Raw genomic sequence first — 20504 nt, 5'->3', positions numbered from 1 at the left:
CCCGCTCAGCAGAACCAAGTATGACTTTTGCATTGAATAAAACTAAATGGACTTAGAGATTTTTTGGGGGCCCTTCAAGAAAAATTGCATCCATTTGTTTCAACCTAGCTAGCAGCGTGGGATTGCTCAGGATGAGATGTGTGCTGCTTGTCACCATGACAAAAGTGCAGATCTTTGCCTCTGTGGGATTTGACTTTTCAGGGCCTGACAGAAGATGTGTGGGATCAGAATTCCCTGCCAGGCAAGCCGTTGGTCCAAGCATGCTACACACAGGGTGGGAGCTTGTGATTGCCAGGTCCGTAGCCTGCTAATCTTCCAGATTAGTCTATGCTTTCTCCCCTGGGGGATAGAAGGCCATCAGCAGAAAGCAAGAGCAATCCGTTGCTCTTTCACTGACAATAAACAGATAGTGACAGCAGCTAGAAACCTTGTCACAGTGCTCTAGAGATCTGGGAGTGTATGTGGGCACAGTGTTTTAGTCAGTCACATTTTTCTTTCTGTTCTTAAATAGAAAATTATTCATATACACAGGTGATGAAGGGACTGCATATGGGAAGGAGGGACTACAGGAGTGCATAGGTGCATGAAGAGATTCTTCTAGCAGGAAGAGCCTTTACTTGCCTTACACTATGCTATTATGCCATTAGTATCTCTCCTCAGGAGTAAACTGGGGGCATTCTCTGGTTCTTGTGCTTTGAAGGAAGCATTGGTTTAGGTGGACACACGTAATGCGGCACAGCTCTGGTGGCTCAGGGGAGTATCTCGTGCTTACATGCTCAGGCAGCTGGCAGTGAAGAGGTACGAGCACCGGGGGCCTCTGCTGTCAGGTGGTGCAAAGGACCAGTGGCAGGAGTGAAGCCTTTCTCAGGCTCTGATGGTGGCTGTAGGCCACAAGAGGTAGCAGCTTCCACCACCAGCCCACCTGCTGCCCCATTAGCCAGCGGCGTGCTGCCTGGGCACGGCTGGGAGCACAGACACCTCTGTGCATGGAACAGGGAACCTTTCCACACTTAATCACTTCACTTATGTTTTCAGATGATATGTCACTATTTCTGCCTTCTAAATCAGAAACCGGCAGCTCCACACCATGCTGAATGTTGTACTTTCCCCAGTTCTCTTTCTGTGCATCGTTTTGCTTGGTTTAAAGATTGGTCTCATGTGGAACAGCCTCTTCTGCTGAGAGTAGCCGTGTGTTTATGACTGGGACTAAGGTTTCTGGTGTGTGGTTCTTGCTGTAACATGGATACTTCTGGGAGTTTAAAACGAGTGCAGTTTTGCTCTTTCCCTCCTCAGATTGCACGCTGTGTAAAGGCTCACCATCTCTTAACTGGCTGTGTGCTTTCTGGGACGGTAAGCTCCTGAGGGCTGCCCTAGTAGAAGTGACAATTAGCTACTTAATCTGCACGTGTTTTCCAGAAGCAGTGTTTTCTTACCACACATGACCACTAATTTTGCATTCCTGATATCCTATTTTTGAATTTTTCTACTTCCACAGATTTTTCTTTGTTAACTTTGTGGTGTTTAATGATTTTTTTATTATTATTATTTATACCCAGGCTTTCCTCCTTTAATAATAAGCACTTCAAGTTTTGCAGCACAATGTCCACCAGCTAGCTTCTTTCTTATTTCACTCACATTGTTATTACCTGGGAGTAGGTCTAATAACAGGAGCACAGCATCAATGTCCTGCATTCAAGTAAGGAAATTAACCTAATAATTGTCTCTTAAATGTATTCTTTCATTGCACAACTCATGGGGGCGAGGGGCAGAGGTCATTTAACTCGCACAGTGATCACATTGTCATCAGCATAGAAAACCATTATCTCAGTTGGTTACAGCTAATCCTACTGATAGCGTTTTAACTGGCCTAATTTTTCTAATAAAGAAAATATTGATGAGGTAACAAAAAATGGTCAAAAGAACCTATTTAATGAACACCAACTAATCAGTGTGGCTAGAATTTCTTGGAAGAAGTGTAGACAATTTTCACCCCATTCCCACTGGAAATATACCTGGCAGCCCTTTGTAATCTCTTACTAACGTTTATCTTTTTGCTTGTTTTGTGGCACTGGAGACAGCTTGGCTTTTAGCGTTAGTTTGTTATTGCATATCTTCTTGCTTGCTTTCTTCCATAAAGCTTATGTCCACAATGATGTCAAAGGGCTGACGGCAGCCTATTTAGACATGACTGAGTAAGATTTGGATCAGTAGCTCAAGGACTGGTAGCAATCCAGCTATTTTGGTGTGAGCTGTGGGTTACAAAATGCACTCACCTGAGTAAGCACTGAGCTGCACTGAGCTCTGTGTGCTGTAGCTCAACCACGGGCTGCCCTCAGGCAGGCAAGTGTAAAGCTGGCTCTGGTTTACCTAAACATGCCTCAGTTACCCCTCTGCCATCTAAACATACTCTCGATGAGCTGAACTGCTTTGCTGCAGCTCTGTTTCTGTCATGTAGCCTGGTTCTCCTTAGATTTATCTAATGGAGTTGACTTTTCTGTGTTTGAACTCTGGTTTGCTACCTCCTAGGGCAGGGGCTTTACCTGTCCTGATGGTTCTACTCACAGCTTTGCGTTTCCTATCTGTCCTCTGGAAAGCATCGTCTGGGCTCCTCCATGAATACATTGCTGCTTTGTTTTCATTTCTGAGCATGGAATACTGACATTTTGGAGGCTGCTTAGTGTTGTGGAGGCAGGAGCAGAGATCATGGGTCTAGATCAGTTAGACCTCCAAACAGCTTGGTAGCAAAGCTTCCATTCAGAATGGGCTGTGTCTTGACACACAAAAAGTTTTCAGTCTCAAACATAGCTTGTAAGTGGTTCAGGCTGTATTGGATCAATACTTTTAGTTTGGTAGGAGGTTGTCTTTCAGCACCCATCCTTTGTTTCCAGAAGGCTGTTGAATTTGCTCAGTCTTTGGGAAGTCAGTGGGATGTTGCTTTGGGACAAACTGTGCATTTATTCTGACAGTCCACTCCAGGATCTCAGTTTGTGCCAGGGGGCTGCACACTATACAGGGAGGGGAAGGCTGATTGTAGCATTTGACTCTCTACTCTCTTTGGCCCCACTTCAGACTGCCCAAGGAACCTGAGAGACAAGATAGATGCTGGTGCGTTTTGGCCATTGCATTAAAGGCCCTACTGTGACCCTCACCCTGCAGTTACACAGCCTTCCTGCACACTAGTGTGCACTGTAACTGTAGCACATTATTATAATAATCATTATAATAATCCTCCATATGTAGTAAAAAATAATCTGATTGTTATAAAAGAGAGTTAGGATGGGAGAGAGTTAAGTAAGATGCAGGTAAACATAGATGGCATCTAGCAAGAGGTGTTCATGTGTGACACTGGTGGCATGAGAGCCCTAGGAAGAATTCTGGTTTCTGGCCTGAATGAAAAATGGGAAAGAAAAAAAAAAAAAAAGTAAATGTTTTACTTGTCTAGTTTATTATTTGCCTTTTGATAGCTGCTGTCTTGTTGACAAAGAGGAAGAGAGCTTCTACCCTCGACAGTTGCTTATTATTGCTAAACTGCTATTTAGTACAAAGGAAATTCATTTACAAACTCTTTCACATTCTCTGTCACGTAGGGAATCAATATTTGAGCAAGACTGTCACCTCCAGAAGTAACCCACAGTACCAGATTCCTTCAAATATTTTTTACAGTAAGCGTTGCCCCTGGCACGTACCCTTTTCCCCAGCCCCACTCCACCCTGGCTCCACTGGTCTGTGGTCAAAGTGTTAGGCAACAGTTTTTATTAACTGTAATAACAATATTGCAGAGATGGCCAATTTAAACTGAAGTCCCAGCAGAGCCCTGCATTTCACAGCTGATTCATATTGACGAGCGCTGCTTACCCTGTGAACTGTAAGCTGCTGGAATGAGCAGAGTGGCTGTGGTTTTCTTTCAAGTTACAGGATCCAAAGGCAGCAGTAATTGTTTTTGAAATGTTTCTTTTTATTATTATTAAATAAGTTCATTGTATATGTTGAAACCTGGATCATTCCTGCTCTGATTTGCTTCCCTTTTCATTGCCAGGCCTAAAGTGCAGGAACAGTGTGTGTGTGTGTTTTGGATTGCTTCTAAACTCTAATAAAAATATCCTTTCTGCAGGGAGAGGGTGCCATCTCTGCCATTTCCTCAGAAATGTGTAGTCCATAATTAGTCAGGATTTCCAACTCAGAGTGCTAAATGGAAGAGACAGGACGAACAAGAAACCCAACAAAATAGCTAGATTTTATTTAAGTTAACATAAAAGTGCAGAAATATGTTAGTTATATATCATGACAGATTCTAGCCCAGCCTAATTCAGTTCTTCATGTGTGTATTGGCATAGGGAATCAAAGACTGTTTGAAAAAGATGTGCTTACAAAGTAAGGCACTTTACCAACTGTCAGGAAGTGCTTTGAAACACATCCTTACCTCTAGGTACTATTTACCTTGAGGATGTACACTGTATATGCTCTCTTCAGCTTAAAGGCCCCAGGCTTGAGTAGCGGCAGTTACTGTATCTTCCAAAAACCCTTGTAAATTATCACATATGTGCCTTGCAGCACCAGGCTGTTTACTCAGCAGGCAGACACAATGCAGCAGCATTATTAAATTTCCATGAAGTTTACCAAATTTGCAGGATCAGTAGGGTGGACCCAACAGGGAAGCTCTCCTACTGCCTACAGCACCTTTAAAGCAGCTGATGGTGCCGCTGATACTTTGCATTCTGCTGTTACTCTACTGTTGTAGCCATCTACTTAATCTCCACAGCAAAGATTAGTTTATTCGATTAAGTCTGTTCCCTATAGACCATCCCTGTAGCTCCTTGGAAGGCATCAAGACTGTATGTCTCCAACCTTTTACCAGCTAAAAAGATTCAATAAAGTAATCTTTTCCCCCTCCTTTTATATGATTGGAAAATAAATTGAAAATGAATTTCAGTTATTGCTTGTGTTTTAAATATGAGATAAAGGTCAGCCCCCTCTAGCTATCTCCATAGATGGAGATTAACATGAGCATGTTCCATTATAAAATCATATAGCAGTTTTGTAAATCTGTCAAGTCATCTACAAATATATAATTAGTCTGTTAGATTTTGAAATCAATAAACAATGACTTTTCAGTCCTGTGCCTAGAAAGCTTTGCTAGAGAGTGCTTTAGGCATAGGAGTCCAAATAGCAAAATGTTTGCACTGTATACATTAAGTTGTTCTCTGGATCTGTTTAGATGTTGAAGGTTAATTGAAAATTAGGTGTATGTGTGATAGTTTTTGAATTACCTTTTGGTTTAAACTACTTAAGAAAAGAAGCCAAATTTGAACTTGGATTTTTTATTAAAGCAGTATGTCAAACAGTGGATGTTCAAAGTGTAAACTTCCCATTTTTCTTTTCATAGTTGGCTACAGCAAGATGGTAACTGTGAATGTTTGTAAGGCAACATTCATAGACATATTTATACAAGGCATGTGTTCACCGTTTGTCATCACTGTCACAGAACATGATTTCCCAGGTCAGAAAATTGACTTCAAAGCTTGACCCTGAAGATTTGACTTGCCTGTTTGCTTATTCTGGTTCAAGATGTGATGTCAAAAGCTGTCCTATTAGTGGCACCTTTTCACATTTAGTTTGCTCAGGTTGATAATAATGATACTGGAAGGACCGCATTTTGATGTTGAAAGAGATAGGGGAAGGAGCACTGCTGAAATTGATGGTGTTGACAGTAGGAGGTGAGATTGGGAAAAGATATATTAAAATGTGGATATTACTTTAAGTGACAACAGTCCTTTGTTAAAATGTTGTACATCATCATGAAATTAATTTTATTGGTGTATCCTGTTCCTAAATTAAGTAAGATTATTTTTTTTTATAAAGTATAGGCACTGTTTATATACCAGTTGCAAGTATATATATGTGTGGTTTGAATGCAATTTTTAAAGTGACTTAATTAGAATACACTGATTAGAACGAATTACACCATGCTTCTTTTTATTATTCATTTTAGTACTGAATTTTGATATAAATAAATTAATTGTTTCTAAAGTCTATTTGCTTTGGAAATAGGCTAGTATAATTTCATCTCCAACTCTCAAAATGAGAGCTGCTATCGTTCATCTCCTGGTCATGTTACTGTGGCATTGTTATAAGTTGCTAGATATACCTAATGTCTGTCAGAATCCAGGGATCTCAAAGAATAAAAAAGTTTAAAATTAGAAACACTTGACAAGAAGACACTTGTGGTAGGATAAATGTCAAATCAATACCTTAATACTCACAATTGAGTGTCCTGGGTGTTAACTAATGATTACCTGTTTATTGATCTACCTCATGACTCTGAAGTACAAAGATATTGTGGTATTCTGTATTTAAAAACAGAGAAGGAAAGGAAATCTCATGCAGCATAACATTTACATTGGTGACAGATTTCAGAGCATGCTGATAGTATGACATGGTTGAATCTACCAGTATCATTTGTTGCTAGTAAACTTAAAACAGACAGGTTTCCCATTTTAATGTGCCCTCACAACAATTACTTGATATAAGGTCATATTCTCAAAGTTTCCAAGGTACTTAGCTGGCATAGACCACAGTGGAATGTAAAGTAGCCAGTGTGTAAGGTCACTCATAGAGGAGAATCACGAACACGAGCCTTGCTTAAGGTGCATACTTCATCAGCCCTTGAAGTCCCATATTGTATATTAACAATAGGTTTCACTTGCCAATTTAGAACACTTACTATTAAGAATAATTTCATTCCCTACGTTTGCCTGTTTTTATAATTTTGCAATGACTAGCACTCACACTTACTTCATATTTTTTTTCTTTGTTCTCACCATTTTAGCTGATGCAAAATTCCCATTCCATTAACATCCCAGATTTATAAAGTCATCCATTACTTCTCTAAGTGTTTGTGGATGCTGATCCCTTCGCACTGTCAGGCAACACCTGAAGCTGCCTCTCTGTGCACAGTGCTTTCCTGAGGTGTGGTGCAGGCTGGCTAGAGACAATGCTGCTGTTGAGGGGGTCTGCAGGCTTCTGAGCATCATAATTGTAATTTCAGTCTTGGGAATTGTTATATTGGATTTTTAGGATTTTTTGTCTTTTTGTTTTTTGATGTTCACCATGTGGTGCATTGGGCTTTGGTTTTTCTTGGGGGGTGGGGGTGGCTGTTTGTTTTAAATAGTATCTTCCTGTGCAGTTTATACAAGCTTTATCTCTGTAAGTACCAGGTGAATGTGCTCCCACGGCCTCTGGTGTCTGTTTTAATTGATCTGGCAGCAAAACAGGTGGGGTACCAGGCGGGGCAGACACAGGGGACAGGTAAGGGAGCGAATGGCTGACCAGTTGCACCATGGTCAGGGTCTGGGGCAAATCTGGAGTGGTGTTCACTTGGCGCAACAGCCACTTTAGTCCTGTGGCAAATATTCTGATTTTCAGATGGTTATTGGTTACACTTTGTGTGCACTATAAAATTCTAGTCCTAGAATGCAACTGAAGTGCTCAATTTTAATAGGTTGTTTGATACAAAGTAGCTATTTCAGAATACTACTTCATGCCCAGCAGTAGCAAAAGCAGACTGACTTTGGCAAAATAGCCGACTTGGGAATACATACGTAATTCTGGGCAGCGTTTATGTACCTGTTTATGTCTGTCGTCTGCAGAACCTGCATTTTCTTATAGTGTGCACTTCACATTGTGCAGAGAAAGTATAAAGCAGACCTATAGTAGCCCTGTAGAAATAGTCAGATTCTGCTAGCTTTGCTTAGAAGTAGGTTGCAATCACATTAAAAAAAACCAACGAACTTCAATGCATGAATATGATTGCACAACTGGACCTAGCAGACAAACATCATCAAACTGTTGGTGGGGTTTTATGGAATTAAGCATAACTAATGGTCTCTCTTTATTGATGTAGCTGCCTAACCCATGTAAAAGTGATAAAATGTCATTTAAATCAAGATAATTACTCAGGAATATGTTACCTAAGGATGCTGTATCATACTGACTTAGCCTGTGTGTGTACACAAATATATGTATATAAAATTCATTGAGAGGCCCAGGGTGCTTAAATGCTGCAATTGTTGCATAAAGGCTTAGGTGAGACTAAATCACAGCCCATTCCCTTGATTATTCCCTTAGAAATTACTGTTTGAGTAGGAATGTTATTTAAACTGCAAACAGTAAATACCCAATCTTCATATTGTTTGTCCCACCCACCAAATTTTCATTTTCAAATTAACAAAAGATTGTGACACCTTTCCAATGAAGACATGTTTGGGAGGGGGAAATATGTAGAACTAAATCAGTAAAAACCTATTAGGGGTGGCACACACACTTCAGATGTAATTAGAAATTTTTGTCTTCAAGAAAAGTCACGTTGACTTTAAAAACTAAACAAGTCCTGAATGATATGCTAATCATGATGCATCTCTTTGACTAAATGGTTAAGTTTTTAAGCAGTTTTCTTTGCTTAAATAGTTCACATTAAGTTCTTCCTTACTTACTTTTTTTTTTTCCCTTACTCCCCCTAAACAGAGTTGGTTGGTCAAGTTGATCTCTTGTTTGAAATTCAATCAAGGGCATTAAAGTGTAAACCAGTTGGAAAAACAAATTGCTTAGGGAAATCATTTGCTTAAACAACAACAAACAAGCACTGGTAATCTTCTTACAGAAATTAATGAAGGGAAAACCCCCTCAGCTTGGGTGGATAATGATCCTTAGCTATCATGTAACAAGCCTAGAAGGTTTAGGGAGAAGGTGAAAATTAAGAAAGCTGGATTAAACTGAACTTCCAGAGGAACAAAAAGAAATTCAGGATAAACATCAGTCTTCCCAATTTGAGATTGAAAAGTAGTTCTGAACTGAAAGGAGCTTAATCCTTTATGCAAATCTGGTTTAACATTAAGTTTTTTATTTCTACTGTATGGCTAATAAATACTTTAAAATAATTCAGACAACTATCTTGTTAATAGTTGCTTTATGCAATGAAAGTTTTTTCATCACGTAGAGCTATAAAACTGGTAAATGTAAATAAAAAAACCCTTTACCTCTGTCTTCTTATGATTGTCTTTAATGCTTATTCTTTACTAATTAATCTCTTCAAATTATTTAACCACAAAATTGAGATCTCTTCACATTAGAGCCTACCCCAGAGGATATTCATAAGGGACTTCCTGATAACTCAAGAAAATTTAATTAGTTTTCTCAGTACCTACATGTTTGTCTTTTAATGATGATAGGAGCTACCTTCGCTTCCACTATAAAACTAAACTTCCATTTCAGTCAGTCCTTATTGAAACAATCAACTACTATTATGCCATGTGTACTTTTACTTACAAAATAATACCAGCTATTTCAGTAGAAGTTTTTAATTATCCTATCTCTGTTTAATGTGGAAAAAGATCATTGAGCCGCTACAGTTAATTCTCTTCCTCCCCCAATAAAAGAGTGTTCAAGTTGTCTTCTGATTTTTCCCTTATCTTAAGACTCATCATTTCTCGAGGTTTGTTTTAATTCAGTGGAAGTGCTGAAAAGCCAAGTGATGGAAATACATGTTTTGTAACTCTGCTAGGACAGGTGGAACAATTCTCTGTCAAAATATCTTATGAAAGCTTTACTAATAAAATGAAAAAGTGATATTTGGGGATCTGGGCTCCATCCCTAGGTAGACCCTGGGGGAAGCCAGCTGGCAGTCTTTACCCACTGTAAACTCAATCCTAATACAGTAGAAGTTGTAAGTGGATGTTCATTTAGGCTCTAAGCCCACAAACACTTACAGGCACACTCAGATTTATGGGACTATTTGCAGTGTGTCGAGTTAACCGCATACCTAGGTATGGCTTTGCAGGATTGGAGCACTGCTTTCTCTAGTCATACATAGCTCACCTGTTGTCAGAGGAATGGTGACATCAGAAGACGTAAGAATTTGAGGGCATCAGCTGGACAGGTCTGAAATGTACTATACATGGTACGAAGCCTGCTGAAAAACATTATTTAATCTTGAGGGATAGAGGGGGGGAAGAGTGCAGGGGAAAATTGCCTTTAAAATCAGAGCAGTAATAATTACTTCAGAGGTTCCCACTGTGCTATCACCTTGCCATTAAGCCTGATGTTCTCCTTTCACAGAATTTCTCCTGGCTTATTCTCAAATACATTTAAAGTGTTAAGTAATATGAAGTCAATGAAGCTGGTCATACCTTTAAGTTCTTAGAGACTGATTGTTTTACATTTCAGTGTAGATTAGATCAGACTGAGTAGAAGTCACTTCATATGAAATATCCCCCAGTGTGTAATCTATTGATTTAATTTTGTAGCCTCAATCTAAAATTTAAGTGAGAAGACTGAAATAAGTCCTTCACATCTACTTCATTGAATCTCTCTTCATGGCTCGTCAATAATTCCTTATATAAACAGACAGGAAATTGTACATGTTTTGAAAGCTTGAGTAGCTGTCTAAAATATTCTAGTTAAAATCTGTTTATTCCTGTTCTTTCTGAAAGGACTTCCAAGAATATTAGAAGGAATTTTTGAAATTGTGCTTAAAATAATGATCATACCAGTGTTTACAGAGCTTTTGAAATAAAAGCCCAGACTTATACAAGATTTGCCTTCAGATTTCTCTTAAGTAAGAAAAAGATATGCCTTCAACATAGCATTTGTAAGAAGCTGTTTCCCTTTCAACCACATCAATATAGAAACAGAATTATACTAAACCATGCTTCTTTAAACTGGCGTATCTGGTCCCTGTATCTAGACTCTCGAGCACTTCCAAGTCTGTAAGGCATTTACTCTCACAATATCCCTGCCCAAGTAGGGCAATGCGGTTGTCCTTCTTTGACAGTCAGGGAACTGGGGCACAGAGAGTCTCAAGTCTTGATCCTCAAAGATGTTCAGATGCATTTCTTACAAAAATATAGAAGTCTTACTTATTTTCATTGTGAGTTAGGAGCATAACAGGAGTATGGTTTCTAAATACATTTGAGTATCTCAGCTTGAATGATTAGATTCTCACAGAACAGGGATTTAAACTGAGTTACCCAGATCTTGGGCTTGATGCTTTAACTACTGGGCCACTCTCTTCTGTAACCATGCTCCTGCAGATTTATGCTGGAATCTTACGGTGGAGCGGATGAAATGGAGGCATGAAATATGTTCATGGTTAGAGATGCAAGTGTCCCTTGTACCCATAACATACTGCACCTTGTATTTTCTCATTTGTTTCAGTGTCCAGCAAAACTTAGATATGAACCAAGAGGCCTCCAGCTGCCCTGATAAATAGGAATACATTCATCCAAATAATGGCCAGCCAAGACCAGGTTTACTGTCTGCTTTCCCTTGAAGGCCTAATAAATCGGAATGCAATGCGTGATTGATGCAGTGTAGTCTAAGTCAAATGGCTCTTAACATAAGAAAGCTAGTAGTTCAAAGATTTTGGTGTTCAGAAGATGAAGTAAATATAGTAGCATCTGTTAATCTTACAAGTTATCTAGCACATCTGCCTATGATTTTTACTTGCTGAGTAAAGTTAATGCATGGGTTATTGTGATCCTTTTTAACATTTGCTCTGGATGTTACATTCCAAGAGAAACCGTGTGCAGACAAGCAAAAATCTGGGGTTTCTTTTAAGGAAGAGACCTAGTCCAAGATGCCTGTAAATTAAAGATAGGAAGGACTACAAATGACCAAGCAGGTGAGCAGTCCACACCACTGAAGTGCTGCTAGCTATACGTTTCAGCTTGTTCTTGCCAGCTTAAAGTTCTGCATTAAAAATGTGTGTATATACAGGATCTAGGAACTGTTGCAATGAAACATCATTATTAGTACACTAAAATCCTAATGTGCTATACCTTTTCTTTATGTACTACCAGTTCTGGTCTTCAGTTTCACTCTTCAGAGGATACTTATCTCAATAGATAAACAGCCCTTTTCAGCTTTCAGACAAGTTTGTACTCAAGTAGGCTTATTGATGTGACTATTTCTGATTATTGTCTACTCAGCTCTTATGCCAGGAGCTAAATTTACTTGGTCAGTCCATTTCTAATTTCTGTTGGCCAGCAAGATGGGAATCATAATTGTAGCTCTCACCTTCCTGCTCTTATGAAAGACTCAGAGATTTTAGCTGGTCCTCAGAAGCTCTATTTTTATAGAAGGTGTAATTAAGAAAGTAAGAAATGCTCATTTCAAATGCTAAATTACTGAAAGCAAATGCCTGTAATGGAACTTTAGATACCCACATGAAGCAATTGTTAAACTCTACATTCTAAGCTTGACTGTTGTCACATATGATGTGCAGGTTGCTGCCTGCAAATAACCCAAGCCAAAAAGAGGTTGGCAAATTGATTCTGAAAGAGCTCAAATGCTTGCAGTTCTTGGATACTTCAGGCATGTTATGTGGAGTATAACGGCCAAATCTCAGACAGCTGAAATTCAGACAGAATTCAGATAGCTGTTTCCATGGGAAGAAGGTGTCTTGGACTTTTTTCTAAATAATTTCTTTTCTCATCTTTGACACATTAGTCCTAAATGGTCTCATCTGGCACTGTCAGAATTGGACATCTTTTATGTCGCCATAACTAGACAGCAAGAGTTATCGAAGTTAACCAAAGAACTTGTAAATTGGCTTATTTGGGACTGTATTTGTTGGTGAAGGTTCAGAGCTGCCTGCCTGCTAAAGGTGAGAGCTGTAGTGCTTCCATGGAGCTTGGGCTGCTCTGTGGCAACCAAGGCTTACTGATAAGAGAGAAATGCTGGCTATTATGATACAGTGAAGGTTTTTATACTCATTTTATTGAGTCTATAAAGCACAAGGAGGGTTTGGCTTTGAGGAACAATCCCAGTATTCCAGAGGTAGACCCCAGTGCATCCAAAAGTAGGACTGATAGCAGGTAATAATTTAACCTATATAAATCTTTTCTATGCTAGTGGCTCAAGCTTTGGATGAGCTCTAATCATCCAGGAAAATTTAGTAGGTTCTGCTTCAGACTGTGAGACCCTTACCAAAGGGACTCAGGCTTTCTGTAAGAAACCTCTGTCTAGTTTATCAGGAATTCTTGGATGATTCCTAAAGGTGTCTATAATGTTCTAACTGGCAATGTTTTTGCTGGTTCCTGTTTAATGCTCTGTTTTGCATGTTACTCTATGTGGGAGCTTTCCTAAATTCACTGCTACTGCAGAGCTGGCTATGCTGACTGAGAAAAAGATCAAGCTGGAAGGAATACTCTAAATCTGGTGTTCCTTTGTGGTCAGATAGACCTGTATTATGGACCACAAAGGAACAAAATTTAAAAGGTCTTTCACTTCTGTTTTCTCACCGCTGTTTGAGTAGGTTATTGCAGGACTGAGAAAGCATCATCGTATTAGTACCTTGCTATAGGCAAAACTCTTCTCTAGGACTTTAAACTGTTCCTGGGCACTTGTGGAACCTAGGTATCTTTCTGTAAATCAGGACCAGGGGTGTGATCTTTGAGTAAAAAACAAATAAAAACGGTTTAAAAAAGACTAATTTGTATATGCTTTTGGTATAATTGTAACATGTAATATAATGTGTAATTATTCAAATTTTGCAGATGGGGGAACTGAGGCACAGAAAACATTATGTGAGATAACACAAGGGTTTAGTGACAAAATTGCTCTTTTCTGTTTCTCTAAGCTGTAAGAAAGCTGCCCTACTCTTGTTTTGATCATAGTAATATATGTATGATAACTCAAATATTTCCCCAGCATGAATCTCATGTTGTTTTGAGCTTCTTTTGTACCTTCATTATCCACTTAAAGGCAGTTAAAAATCACCTGAATTCTATGTATCCTGCAAATCCATACTTTGGGAGGAAGTTTTGAAATATCTCATGTGTCTGATTTCTATTTAAAATATAGTTGTCAGTTAATTCATTTTCACATTTAATAACCTATACAGTGCATAACTGTGATTGCAGACTGCAACCTCAATTTTTCACATTTATGGGCTTTCTTGTATATTAATCTAATGAAAAGTAAAGATTGGGCAGTTGCATGTAAAACTTCATAAATAACAGTGCTTGAGGCTGCTGCCTGAGTTGTGAAAGAAACACTGTTTTTCTCCTATGACATGAAGCTTTAAGGACTTTATGTCCTGATCAAGAAGGAGTGCTTTAATAAGCATCCATGTTAGAGGGTTTGTGCTGTGTAAGCTTGGTACAGACCATATGGGCAAAAAGGCACATTGTGTGGCGACAACTGCCCTGCTTGTCATCCCCAATCATACTTGCTCTAATCCTTGTTTTAATTTACTCTGCTTGTACAGCACCAATCCTGCCAGTGCGGTCCTTAGGGTCCCTTCATTCCTGCCATTTATGACAAGGAATATGCAAAGGCACAATTATTCATCCACTAAGGTGACAGAGAAGGGCTCTGCTTGGGAATACGTTCCCAGACTTGCAGCATCGTAATGTCAGTTGTTAAAGCACTTTGCAGTTGCAAACAATTCTTGAGAGACATTTTTTTTTTAATATAAATATTTTTGAACACAGAAGTGCTAAGACTAAATGAATCCTTATTAATTAAGAAGTGCAATGCTGGGAAGTTTTTATACATAACGTTCTCCACACTTTGCCTTTTATTCAAATTGGTTGGTTTTTGTCTTTCCCTCTCCACTTAATTATTGTGCTCTTATCATTTGTTTAACTTCAGACAAAGGAAAGTATGTTGAGCCACCCTTATTAAGTCTTACAGATTGTATGTTGTTTATATTCTGCTGTACACTGCATTCCAAAATGGACAAAAAAAAAAAAAAAAATCAACAAAAACCCCTCAAGTGTAGCATTCAGCCTCTCAAGTCCATGATGTATTTCATTTGCTACGGTCAGAGCAATTTTAACAATGCCTTTCATTTTCTTATAGCCTAAAATGATTTTCTTTCTGTGAGGCCATTCTCCAAAACTTCTCTTCCCCTTTCAGGGTATCATTTGCAATTTAAAGCTAACCTGGTGAGTGTACTCACAATAGGCTTGCCCATAAAATGGTTCAAGGCCTGCCTGCATGCCTAATGAGGTTGATGTTGAGCTATTTAGCTCTTTGTCCTTCCATAATATCTACTTAATGCAGTTCAATGGGAGTGGATTGTTAGAAGCATTAAAGATTCTATTAAGTCTTTACTAAAGCCACTCTATTCTAGTCCAGCTGTATAGTGGCAAGAGCATTAAATTTGAGAATGTAGTGGGAACAAGGGGCCTGAAAAAGCACCTATAAAAAAAGGACAAATTTCCTAACGAAGTAAGACCACACTCAATTTAAGACCTGTTACTTTTGTATCTAGATCTAAAGAGTTTCTCAATGTGCATCTCGCAGTGTTCTGAATTAACTCGTTTCCCTTAATGGATGAACAAGGTACAGTTTTAAATCTTCATCTATTTCCAAAGCACGTGAGTATGTTTTTGCTTCGCCACACTATTGAAAACAAATAATGTTGTAATTTTAATCTTGGAAAAACTACCACATTCTTGCAAAGGCCTCCTTTAGATAACATTTAAATGCAATGTGTTTTCCCATTTGCTTAAATACTGTAATGAGATTGGTCTGCACCATGGATTCAGAAATCTCTGCACTTTGGGGGAAGATAAACAACACTTCTGACAAAAAATATTCATTCAACACATTGTTTTGCTGAAGGGATTGTTTTTTATCAGGCCTGTATGGTGCTAGCCACCAGCATTGAGAAGAGGGAAGAAAAAAAAAAAGAAGAAGGGGTAGAATGGCCAGGATTTCACACAGTTGGCATTGACGTGGCTTGAAGAGGCAAGCACTAAGCTGTCTTTTCAACCATAGTAAAAACCCTCCATCTGGCCACCCTGAAACTCTGTTAGCTTGTTCAACTCGCTGTCGGCTGATTGGGCTTTGTGAAGCAGAAGTAACAACATCAATAGTATAAACCCTTGCCACTTGAGAGTATTACATTTCATTTCATGCTTGACTTAATCAAAACTGGGGAAATGAAATTTACACCTTTTTGATGTTCTTTTCCCTGCTGTTTAAGGAGAAGAATCTTAACCCATTTGATCTTCACATGCACCCAATAAATGACCAAATATGCCAAGCTGCCAAAAGCAGACGGCTGCCAGTTGCCAGTTTATGTCAGGTCACTGTGAGAGAGCTTAATGCAGAAGGTCTGGAGTTTCATACCAGATACCTCAATTTGCAGTATGGTCTTTTGGTTGCAGCGTCAACAGTTTAGCTCCCCTCCCTATTAATATTAAACTATTATAAAGAAAGCAAAAATGTCATTTTTACTGGAGGGAAATATGTTAGCAGGCGGCTGTTGCATGACAGAGTCAGGAGAGAGTGACAGAGATGAAATGAAGCTGGGTTTGAATTGCTTCTTCAAACCCTTGACATTTGTTCCTTTCTTTTCTGGCTCTGATCTACACGATATACACGGTTGTTGTTGTTGTTTTTCCTGCTAATAACAAGACAGTGCAGTGCCGGATTAGAGATCGAGCGAGTGAAAAATGGGACTGGTGATAACATTTTCCCTGTGCCCGGGGGGAGGCTCATTAAGCACGAGATCAGATCGCTACCAAAATACATACATAAATAAAATCAACAAGTAACAAAGTTTTCTCTTGCAACTTGCTGATGGAGAAAGCTTTTGGTTCAGCTAATGTGGGCCTGGGAAGAGGCCTCGCTGCTGGCCATGCTGCCCCGGGCTGGCTCAGCAGCGTTGCTTGGCCTTCATGGCTGCTTGGCCTTCATGGCCACGCCACGGCTGCGGGGCACCTCAGGGAGGGCTCGTCACCACCTGTGCTGGCGTGGACCTGCACGGCAAAACAAACAAACAAACACCACGCCACAGCTTTCTGCCTTGCCGGACATTGTCCTGCTCTCCTAAAAGACCTTTTGCCTTTTGTCAAGGGCCCTCATTTATGACTTGATGAAAACATTTGTAATAGATCATCAAATACTGATACATTCTGTGGGACAATATCCCATTTGTTAAATATAAATTAACATTAACATAGATCCCCTGTCGCAAAAAGGCAAAGGGTTTTGACACCTTTTCAGCAGGACAGGCCGGGCCCCAGCAAAGAAAGCCAAGGGCCTGTAAAGGAACTTGTCCCAAATGGTGATCCTTGCGGCTCTTGTGTGACAAGGTACATAGTTTCTATTCAGGAACAGGCAGATTATCGGTTACTATAGTTTCCCTAATGCTCAAATGGAGCTAAGGCCTAAGCTGAACAGAATAGGTTAAAAGGTGCCGATGTTTGGGCCTGCGAAACCACATGTTGAGAGTCAGAGACCAAACAAAACAAAGAGCACATCTCTCTGGTCTTTGATGTCTTCTCTGAGGGATGCGGAGTGAGAAGAACTCCACCGTGCCCCCGCGCCCACCGGCCCGGCCAGACTGGGACAATGCGGCAGGGTGGGAGCACGGGCACTGTGGGGCAGCCGGTGCTGCCAGCTCCTCCACCGTGGAGGAGGAAAAAATCAAGGACCTTTTCCTAGAGGAAAGCGACGACGGGCTGTCACGGCCTGTCTTGGAAAATCCTTGTAACCGCACATGTTTATTCCCCCATTTTTTTTCCCCCTACAAGACACGTGCTGTGGTCTCAAACACAAACAAACTCAGGACCCTTGAAGTACTAAGTTTAACTAGACTTAATTTGCTGTTTTCTGCATGTGTTTCCTTTTAGTCTGTCCTTTAGTATTCCGTTTGTGTTGTGTGCTTTAAAAACTCTTTACAGCGCTTCAGCTAACAGCTTTTTATTTAGCTGCCTGCCTCAGTGTCTGCTTTGAATCCGCTGTGGAGCTGGTGCAGTGGCTGCTCTGCGCTCTTGCATGAATCACTGATTCTGCTCTTTTTTTCCATTTGTGAGTGTACAATGTTTTCAAACAATTCATATTCACCATAAAAATGTTCCATGTTGGATATCCCCTGATAGCACAAGCAATGCCTTTGCATTTTTCATAAGTGAGATTAAAATACCCACTACTTGCGCTCACAATGTAGGTTTCCTCCATTCTGTTGAAACTCGGTTTAGTATTTTAATTTTTTATTAAAACTCTTGTAAGCAAGATAAATGTGCATCGGCACTGAAGGGAGACTGCCAGCTTTGATAGGTTATATTGCCACAATTTGCTGCTGCTCTTTAAGTATTCTGGCACTCGAGATCCAAGTATTATGCAAAGCAAAATTAATCAGCACCTGCATCTTTTAAAATAATAGAATTCATGAATTCTAAAGTTTTATCAGCGTTATTGTAATTCTGATTGTCGTCAGTTCTTTATACCATTATAGAAAAATATCTAATTGTAACAACTGTATTCCTATAGTGAACATATTACTTGAATTCAAACCCTAACAATGGCAATAGGATAACTGTCCTTGAATTTGAGCCTTTTGTGATACATCAATAGGCTTACAATGTGCTGAATTAGCAGGCATATTAATGGGCAGATGCAGCACCAGCCCATTCTTTTTACCCAAATCTTCTTATGCAAATACCCCATGAATCCAGTTCAAAGAGCTAGCTTTAAAATGAGCTTCTACACACATTCAGATGGGTCCTTTCACAACCGGCAATGGGACTTAGATAGAAAGTGACATGAGAAAAGTTTAGACACTTGTTTTTATAACTGAACATGATCTTGTTATCATAATCTGATACTGGTAACTGGCATGGTCTGGTTGTAGAATTTTAAGCCTTTAACAGAGGGAGATAATCTAGGCCTTTGTGCTACAATGTACTGAATCCTGCACTTGGTGAAAGCTATCAATGAGAATCGCAGTTCATGCTTTTTCAAACAAAACTTTTTCATGGTAAAAGCTTTTATCCTATGATAATTACTTAACTGATTGTAGCGGTGCCTTTAACGTTAGTGAGCTCATAACAAGGGCACATAAAAAAGGTTGCATTATTTTAGAATAAATAAATTATCAAATAAACAAGTTTTGTTTGCTTGTTGAACTAAATGGTAATGAGGTCATTATTAAAAATGCTAATGCACAGCAGCATGGCTAGTAAAAGTTAATGTATTTTGTGATCTTTCTTTTGTTTGCTGTGTTTCTTGTGATTATTTCTCATCGACAGCATCTGGGTGAGAGTGGTTTTAATTATTTAATTGCATATTTAGGAAAACCTGCCAAAGGAAAAGAAGGAGAATAGTTTTACTGAGTTGTTGTTGTTGAAGACCCTTCCTTTAAAGCTATTTTAAGTTTGCCTGCCATTTCAATGAAAACCTATGGTTTTCTAGGTGGTAGTTTGGATTTTTTTAAACAGTTTATTTTAAGAAGTCCAAAAAATGGTAAGAAGGAATTTCATGTTGACATTTCCCATACATGCTGACCAAGCTTCATTAAAGCAATGCTTGCTACAGGATATTCTATAAGAAGTATAAAGACAACTGAGAATTGATTCTCAGCTGGAGCAAATTGGCATAACTAATTGACTTCTGTGGATCTGGTCAACGCTGTTTCAGCCTTGGCCAGTGTGTGGAGTTGATAGATGTAGATAATTTAAACTACAAGAGATTATTGTAAAAAATGAGGGGGGAAATAATCTGCTCTTATATCATTGCATTTAGAGAATCAAATGTATATTAGGTTAGTCCTGTACAGCATTATTGATTGGTTTATATTTATGATTCTTTATAATTTTTTTCTGAAATGAATATTTATAGTATGTTCTGAAGCATTAATGAGGAGATTCTTATACCAAAATCCTTCATGCAATAGATGACCGTAAAAGCAAGTGTATCTTTTAAACAGTTATTTTCAGAGCAATAGAAAAATTTCATATAGACGCATACTGGCAAAAATATTATGGGTTGTGCTTCATGGAGGAATGCTTTAGTAAGATTTAATGGTAGCAGACATAAGAGTTCCACTTAGTGTTCTTCCGGACATTTTGTGTTCCAGCATTAATTAACAGCATTTAGGGACATGAATACATTTGATGAATGTTTTGATTTTTAGTATTGTTTTCTATGTACTGTAAACCTGCAATAATAAACTCATGTGCTGAAAGAATCTTTCAGATTAATGTATGAGTACACAGAGGGACTAATTCTGAATTCAGATGTATGTATGTAGACCCTTCCTGTCTCAGAAAGATAATCCATCACCATTGATCCTGTTGAGCCATTACTGCCTTACTCATCTGCAATAAATTTAATCTTTCAAATGAATGTATTGCTTATCAGTAAATGTGGTTAAATGTAAAGGAACATGTTAGGACAGTGACTGGCAGATGGGAATCTGCTCCAAAGACTGTGGTTCTGTAAGGAGTTCCTGGGAAACATCAGCCACCTCAGACAGCCCCACTCCACAAGAGAGGCTTTTCACAGACTGTTGAATGTGTGCTCCTAGGGCACAAAATACCTGCACATGTTATGCTTTTGTGAGGCTTCAAAATAATTGTGTATATCTAGCTGCATCACAATTAGACTGAGATGCTTAAAGTAACTGCATAAATCTCTCAACTTTTTGTATGCTTTTTTTTTTTTTTCCACATTGTGGATGAAGCTGAAGTGATTAGATGAAGTTTTATCTT

Source organism: Falco rusticolus, chromosome 15 (assembly GCF_015220075.1).
Source record: "Falco rusticolus isolate bFalRus1 chromosome 15, bFalRus1.pri, whole genome shotgun sequence".
NCBI classification, from domain to species: domain Eukaryota; kingdom Metazoa; phylum Chordata; class Aves; order Falconiformes; family Falconidae; genus Falco; species Falco rusticolus.
The sequence above is the reverse complement of the archived record's forward strand: the minus strand, read 5'-3'. Positions refer to the sequence as shown.